This window comes from Mus caroli, unplaced genomic scaffold, assembly GCF_978045245.1.
Source record: "Mus caroli unplaced genomic scaffold, Mus_caroli_1 scaffold_5, whole genome shotgun sequence".
NCBI classification, from domain to species: Eukaryota; Metazoa; Chordata; class Mammalia; order Rodentia; family Muridae; genus Mus; species Mus caroli.
Genome location: NW_028227260.1, coordinates 13,962,019 through 13,970,139, shown reverse-complemented (window position 1 = coordinate 13,970,139; position 8,121 = coordinate 13,962,019). Strand labels below are relative to the sequence as shown.

Sequence of the window (8,121 nt, the reverse complement as noted above, 5' to 3'; positions counted from 1 at the left end):
AAAGAAAGAAAGAAAGAAAGAAAGAAAAAAAAAAGAAAAAAAGAAAGAGAAATTACCCAGTGTAAGGAATTTTGGTGTGGGGTCCCAATTGAAATAAAACCTTTGCTTGAGTCAAGAAAAAAAAATAAAGAAAGGAAGGAAGGAAGGAAGGGAAGAAAGAGAAAGAAAGAAAGAAGAAAAGGAAGAAAGAGAAAGAAAGAAAGAAAGAAAGAAAGAAAGAAAGAAAGAAAGAAAGAAAGAAAGAAAGAAAGAAAGAAAGGCCAGTCAATGTTTTTTCTTTAAGTGAAGGGATGGAAGATAGAGATGTTTCAACTTGTTACCTAGGTCTATAATTTTGTAGCTTGCTTATCTGACTGAAAGATAATCATGTTAGACCAGACAAGATTATTTGCAGACACATCCTTTATAGGCATGCTACTATGGTCACTACTGGTTTGAATTCATGCCAGTGGTCTCCAAATGTAGGCATGGCAACATGCCAACTGTAGAAGCTGCTTCTACCAGTTCAAGTCACAGACTACCTGGTCAGATGCTCCCTAGAATTAGGCGCACTCTACAAGTTCAAGGTAATTTCCCATGTCCCCATCTGAACTGGTAGAGTGAAATCAGTTGAATTAAGTGTCTTTAGGACATTGAAGAGGGACAGAAAAACAAAGCCATGCAATGGAGGGCAAGTTGGATTGATCATTTGTGCCCTGACCACAGTGGTCTTTGTCCTAGACCTCTACTTACATTTATACTTACATTATACATTATCTCATTCTTATTCCTAGAGAACAGTGGGGAGTTTCCAAATGTTGCCCTTCTGGACTTATCTCTTCAGTGAGTCTAGAAATTCCCAACATATAGTCCTGAGTTTTTGAATCTGTATCCAAGTTACAAATAATTTTCTGGGGCCCATGGTACTTCTCAAGGTCACCTGTTGCTTTGACCAGGAAGAGGGAAGGAATTTGAAGATATAGACATGCTGGACTTATCTTTCTTTTGTTCAAAATGATTGATTGTAAGAACATTTTATAGATGGTTCCTCGTGAACAAATGTGGTTAATATCCCCAGTGAGTCTCCATTGGTAAGAATTAACTTTTTGTTTGGAAGTAGATGTCAGCTGGAGATCGCTTCTTGGTTAGGAATAAAAGCTTCTGTCTACTTCCCCCTCTCAGCACTGGGATCCTTTCAGAGTTAAACCTGTACAGACTTTGTGTATGCTGCCACAGTCTCTGTGACTATGTTCATATGTACATCAGAACTGCTGTGTAAGATTGGAAAATGGGGTGGGAGAGGCTTCTCAGCATTTGTTCATGCTCAAAGATGGAAGACTTCTGGCTTAATACTTTTTTCAAGGTACCAGTAGAGATTTTTCATTTTCTTCTTTCTTTCTTTCTTTCTTTCTTTCTTTCTTTCTTTCTTTCTTTCTTTCTTTCTTTCTTTCTTTCTTTCTTTCTCTCTCTCTCTCTCTCTCTCTCTCTCTCTCTCTCTCTCTCTCTCTCTCTCTCTCTCTCTCCCTCCCTCCCTCCCTCCCCTCCCTCCCTCCCTCCCTTCCTTCCTTCCTTCCTTCCTTCCTTCCTTCCTTCCTTCCTTCCTTCCTCTTTCTCTCTCTCTCTCTCTCTCTCTCTCTCTCTCTCTCTCTCTCTCTCTCTCTTTCTTTCTTTCATTTTATTTTAACTAAAAAACCCAACCAGGGAGATTTTTCTACTTCCACACACTGCCTAGTACCCAATGTTTATAAGAATTGTTTCTTTTACTAATCTAAAGTTGTTCTCTGTCTACTCTTTGCTGTGATTTCTAGGCTTCCCAACTCTCCTTGCAGCCATGCATCTTATTATTTGTTTCCAGATGGAAATGAAACCAGAAAGTACTAGGTATCTCTAATATGCCCCTGAATTGTAGCTCCGGGCAAGGGCATCCTGGCTGCAGATGAGTCCACTGGAAGCATTGGTAAACGTCTGCAGTCCATTGGCCCCCACCTCCATCCCCGCTGAATAGGCTGTGTTCTCACAGAACAAGGTTCTGGTGACCCTAGCCGTGTTCGCTCCTTAGTCCTTTCGCCTAACCACTGGCATACCCATCAGACCCACCCTGTCCAGTGCCAGGCAAGGTGACCCATGGCAATGCACAGGCAAGATGTATCCAGCTTCAACATGACCCGCCTGTCCCTGGCTCTGGCTTTTTCCTTTCCCCCAGTTGCCAATGAGCAACCCCATTCTGGGCTGGAGAACACCCAGCAACAGACTGTTAGGAAAAGAAAGTACTACCACCGGAACTATGCTCTACCCATACCCAGAACTGACCCCGGAGCAGAAGGGGCTGTCTGACATCGCTCACCGAATTGTGGATCCGGGCAAGGGCATCCTGGCTGCAGATGAGTCCACTGGAAGTATTGGCAAGTGTCTGCAGTCCATTGGCACAGAGAACATCAAGGAGAACAGGTGATTCTACCACCAGTTGCTGCTGACTGCTGCTGACTGTGTGAATTCCTGCATTGGGGGTGTGATCCTCTTCTATGAGACACTGTATGGGAAGGCAGATGATGGACGTCCTTTCTCCCAAGTTATCAAGTCCAAGGGTGGTGTTATGGGCATTAAGGTAGATAAGGGTGTGGTGCCCCTGACAGGAACCAATGGTGAGACTACTACCCAAGGGCTGGATGGGCTGTCTGAACGCTGTGCCCAGTATAAGAAGGATGGAGCTGACTTTGCCAAGTGGTGCTGTGTGCTAGAGATTGGAAACATACTCTCTCAGCCCTTGCCATCATGGAAAATGCCAATGTTCTGGCCCATTATGCCAGAATCTGCCAGCAGCATGGCATTGTACCCATTGTAGAGCCTGAAATTCTCCCTGATGGGGACCATGACTTGAAGTGTTGCCAGTATGTAACTGAGAAGGTACTGGCAGCTGTCTACAAGGCGCTGAGTGACCACCATGTCTACCTGGAAGGCACATTGTTGAAGCCCAACATGGTCACCCCTGGTCATACTTGCACCCAGAAATTTTCCAATGAGGAGATTGACATGGCAACAGTCACATCACTTTGTCACACAGTGCTCCCTGCTATCCCTGCGGTCACTTTCCTGTCTGGAGGGCAGAGTGAGGAAGAGGCATCCATCAACCTCAACTCTATCAACAAGTGTCCCCTGCTGAAGTCATAGGACTTTCTCCTATGGCTGAGCCTTGCAGGCCTCTGCTCTAAAGGCCTGGGGTGGGAAGGAGGAGAGCCTGAAGGCAGCCCAGGAGGAGTACATCAAGAGAGCCCTGGCCAACAGTCTTGCTTGCCAAGGAAAGTATACCCCAAGTGGCCAGTCTGGAGCCACAGCCAGTGAATCTCTCTTTATCTCTATCCATGCCTACTAACCAAAGCTAAGTTAAGGCTGCTGCATCAACACTCCAGGCTCCTGCCTACACACTTGCTATTGAAGAGTGGCCTTCAGGCTCTTTTCCATCACTCTTGTTGCCCTCATGTGTGCAGTGTTGTCTGTGAAGGCTAAATCTGCCATCCCTTCCAGCCCACTGCCAGTAAACAACTATTTAAGGGGAAAAAAGAAATGTTTGTGAATGTACACAATTGTGTAAACAACAATTAATGAAAATAAAGTCTATAAATTTGAAAGGAAGCAAACAGGGGCTTATGGAAAGATTTGAAGGGAGAACGGGTAAGGGAGCATTGTGATTATACTATAATCTCAAAAATACAAAATAATAAAATAAAACAAGAATTTGTTTCAACTGAATTTGTTTCAATAATACTTATGCCATCATTTTCACCTTAAACCATTTATCTACTTGCCCTTATTCTCCTACTTGCTAAAATGCTGTAGAAGAGTCTGTCATTGCCTATTAAGAGTGAAACCGTACTATCCTTCTGTTTATCCCAGCATAAATGACAGTCTCCTAGAAAAGGAGATTCACATCTGAAGTAAGGATTCATAAAGACAAGTCAAGGAAATTAAAAACAAGATGAAAGACTCGGGTTATCAGTCATATAGTCATATTTGTCAGTACTTGTTTCTGGAGTAGTGAATTAAAGCAATTGTTGAAAAATAAAATGAAGATCAACAGTCTGATTTTGGCTCATTTTATTTTCTTCATCTGAAAGCCAATAAAAAGTCATGATCATGGAATGACAAGAATGAGATAAAACAAGAATTCATTATTGTATGATTAATGCATACCAGAGACTTATATATTATTATCAAGATAGTTTTGTGGATTAGGAACAGGTAGTCTTACAGAGCTCAGTAACTTAATTAAGGACACACAAAAATAGATCTAGTATATAAACCAATGTCTATTTCTACCTCTGCTAATATTGCCTGAATATTATCAACCAACTCATGTGATTTTAAAAACACCATGGGGAAAAAACTGTAGTTGTGGAACTGGAGAGATGGGTAAAAATTTAAGAGTGCCCTCAGTCCTGTGAAGGTTCTATGCCCCAGTATAGGGGAATGCCAGGACCAGAAATGGGAGTGGGTGGGCTGGGGAGCAGGGGGAGGGGTAGGGGATAGAGGATTTTCAGAGGGAAAACTAGGAAAGGGGATAACATTTGAAATGTAAATAAAGAAAATATCTAATAAAAATGAAAAAAAAAACATTTCAGAGTGATTCCTGCTCTTCCAGAAAGCCCAAGTTCATAACACCCACAACATGTGTTTCATAGGTACCTATAATACCAGTTCTAGGGGAACCAACATCCTCTTGTAGCCTCCAAGGTCACCTGCACATATATAACATACATTCATACAGGTACACACTTGTATGTAAACAAAAGAAATTAAAAATCTTAAAATATAGTTATGTTAGTTTTCCATTTCTGTGTCAAAATACTTGAGATTAAAAAGAGGAACCATTTAATTGGCTTATGACTTCAGGGTATTCCAGTTTGGTTGCTTCTGTTGCTTCTGTTCCTGTGGTGAGATAGTACATTGTGACAGAAAGGCATGGTGGAAAAAGCTGCTCACTCCTGGTGGCCAGGCAGTGGGAAGTGAGAGTGTAGGGATATAATATTAAAGTTCACTTGACTCAGGACACTATGTAAAGCTGTTCCCCTCACTATCAACGTCTTCCAACATCACCTATTAATAACCCATTTTGCTACCAACCCACTAATGCGTTAATTCATTAGCGAAGTTAGCACACTTGTGACCCTATGAATTTCAATAGTAACAGGGAACAACCTTTCAAAATCTGACCCCTTTAGGGACTAGTTCATGTCCTAATCACAACAGCGGATCTATTCCAAGAAGACTTAAAACTAAAATTAGTACACAAATGCCATTAAAGGTCATTTGCCAAGTGACTATTTTACTAAATTAATAATTTACCAGAGTTAGCAGTTCACCAGAACCTAAAGTTTGTGTTTAAAAACTATAAAAACTAAAAAAGAAAAAAAATGAATGTACTTATGTATACATACATTAATATACATCTATTTGAGAATATGCTTAGGATTTCTAGATATTTTCCATAATTACATCTCTTATTAACATTAAAAATGGTTAGATTTTAAAAGCTTATGATTATCTATGTCCCTTAGGCTTGACTTAACATTCCTTAAAATATTACTAAGAATAGTATAGTTGTAGTATATATTAATTGGATATACTCAAAACTGTTCCTTAAGACATACTTATGGCATCAATGGAACTATAAAATCTTATAAAGTGATCCTGCAAGTTTTAAGTTTTAATGTGATTAGAAACCACCCAGAATAGTCACATGAACCTTAGTCTGCAGCACTTAAGATCTTGTTAAAATGCAGATTTTATTATATCAATTTTTTTCAAATTTTGGGTTTCTTTGAATGATTTAGATTCAGAAAATTTGTATGACTATTAAAAAGAAAAAGACTTGAGTGTCTTACATGAAATCCCAGCCATTTTAAATATAACCATAGTGTCACATAGAATGAATTGAACTGGTTATATGTTTAGTTCAAATTGCCATAATGTACACATTTATTTCCTGTTCAATGATTGTATGTGAAACCAGTTCAAAGACATAAGGTTCAAATAATAACTGTTGTCTAGAAGGATCTCAATTTGTTATAAAATAAAGAATGTACTTATAATCAGTACCCAGGTTTTAATGTATTTGGAATGTATGTCTTAGTCTAATTTAAATGCAAGAATTATGCGAATTTAGCATATGGCTCCACATGTAAGTAATCAAAAGAACAGGAAAAATTAGAAGCATATACATCACTTAGATTCCTGTATAAGGGCATATTCAGGAGGAATAAAGAAAAAAAATGTATGTAAAGTCAGGAAATGAGAAAAACCATCATGTATGATTTCACTTTAGAAATTTAGCAAACATTTTAAAAGAAAACACTGGAATGCCATCACTCTATTGTAAACACTACAACATCTACAGGGAGTTAAGAACTTTCTACAGTTATTCATAGTTTGTTATTTGGGGAAGTAAGTTAAGTATTTGGATTACTTGAAGCTCCTCCAGTGTTTCAGAGATAGTTGCAAGGTTGATGCCTACTGCACTCAACAAAACCTAGAATTCAGCCGGATTAGTGATATATTTAACTGAACACTTCAAATATATGAAAACCACTTTTCTCCAAGCAAAATTAAATACTATCAGAATAATTTAATATTTTTATAGCTGTAGATGGTGATATGCATTTTCTTTCTGATAGAAACAGTAAATTTTATCAACATAAATTACATAAAATTTGTGGATATAAAAATAATGGATATCTCTATCCTACTTTCTGAAATTTCTAACATGAACATATTTAATCACATGAAATAAAAACAGGTACTTCAAGTTGTCATGAGTTGCTAAAGCTCCATTATTATGCAATAACTCTAAGTATTCATGTTTCTAACTGCTAAAAAATGTATGAACATATTTTATGCTGAGAGCTCAGGCAGACTTAGTACAGCAGATGGTATTGCTGCTTTCCTCAAACTGTTTAGATTAGTGACAAAATAATAAAGTATCTTTTTGCTTTTGTCTCATCATTGAAATCTGCATCTGTTTAAAGATTAGTTATATTAATACCTAAGGGAAATCTTACTTATACAGAATGTCTAAAACAAAGGTCAGTGCAATTGAGAGGGTGAAATGTGTCATATATGTGTGATTCTAATTTGGTTAATGGCATATCAACTTACTGAAAGCTACTTTCACATAAATCCATACTATTCACAATGTGGTCTGATAGAAAATCACTGACTTGGAGCTTGTTAGAAATGCACAATCTGAAGTTTTATAGGGAGCTGAAGGTTCGGAAACTGCATTTTAACAAGATCTTAAATGGTGCAGGTTAAGGTTCATGTGACTATACTTGGTGGTTTCTAGTCACATTAAAACTTGCAGGATCACTTTATGAGATTTTATAGTTCCATTGATGCCATAAGGATACCTGAAGAAAGTCTTGAGTGTAACCAATTAATATATACTGCAATTATACTCTTCTTAGCAACATTTTAACACACACACACACACACACATACATATATATACACATATAAGATATAAAAGACACCCCAGGAGAGTAAACATCATGAAAGCACACATGTGAATAATTAATTTGTATTTTCCCAATGTGACATTTGACCTAGTATACTAATAAATTTAACTGATACGCACATGGTTTGGGGGATCTAACAGAATCTAGTAGAGCATTTTCTCTGTGTGTATGTGCTGGAAATAGAACCCCGGGTTTTATAAATGACAGGCAAGGGTTCTACCACTGAGTTACATCTCTTGACCTCAAAAAATTATCTTAATTCAGAGCCTCAAAAAACCTAAATGTCTAGTTAAAAAGAAATAATACAAGATCAAAAATAGGAAAATAAAGTCAGAGAAAACATTAAATAACAGATAAGTAGGAAGAATAAAGTCCTAAACCAGGATTCTGGCTATGTCTAACTCTGTTAAATTCTGGTAATCCCATAGAACGAGTTTTGTGTTGGAACACATACCTGTCATCTCTTTGATTTTTTTTTGAAAAGGCTTATAACATGCTATGATTGAGAAAGATCATGTCATTGGGAAAAGAAAGCAGGTGGAAAGGAGTAAAGCCAAAAAGCACTTTTAAAATAAACCTTTGTTTTTATTATTTTGTGTGTATTTGTGTTTTGCCTGTATGCATGTCTGTGAAC

General features: G+C 38.0%; 1 pseudogene; it reads left to right on the top strand.

Moving 5' to 3' along the window:
• Window positions 1–2,103: 2,103 nt before the first annotated feature.
• LOC110286906 (fructose-bisphosphate aldolase A pseudogene) lies at window positions 2,104–3,349 on the top strand (annotated as a pseudogene).
• The last annotated feature ends 4,772 nt before the right edge of the window (window positions 3,350–8,121 follow it).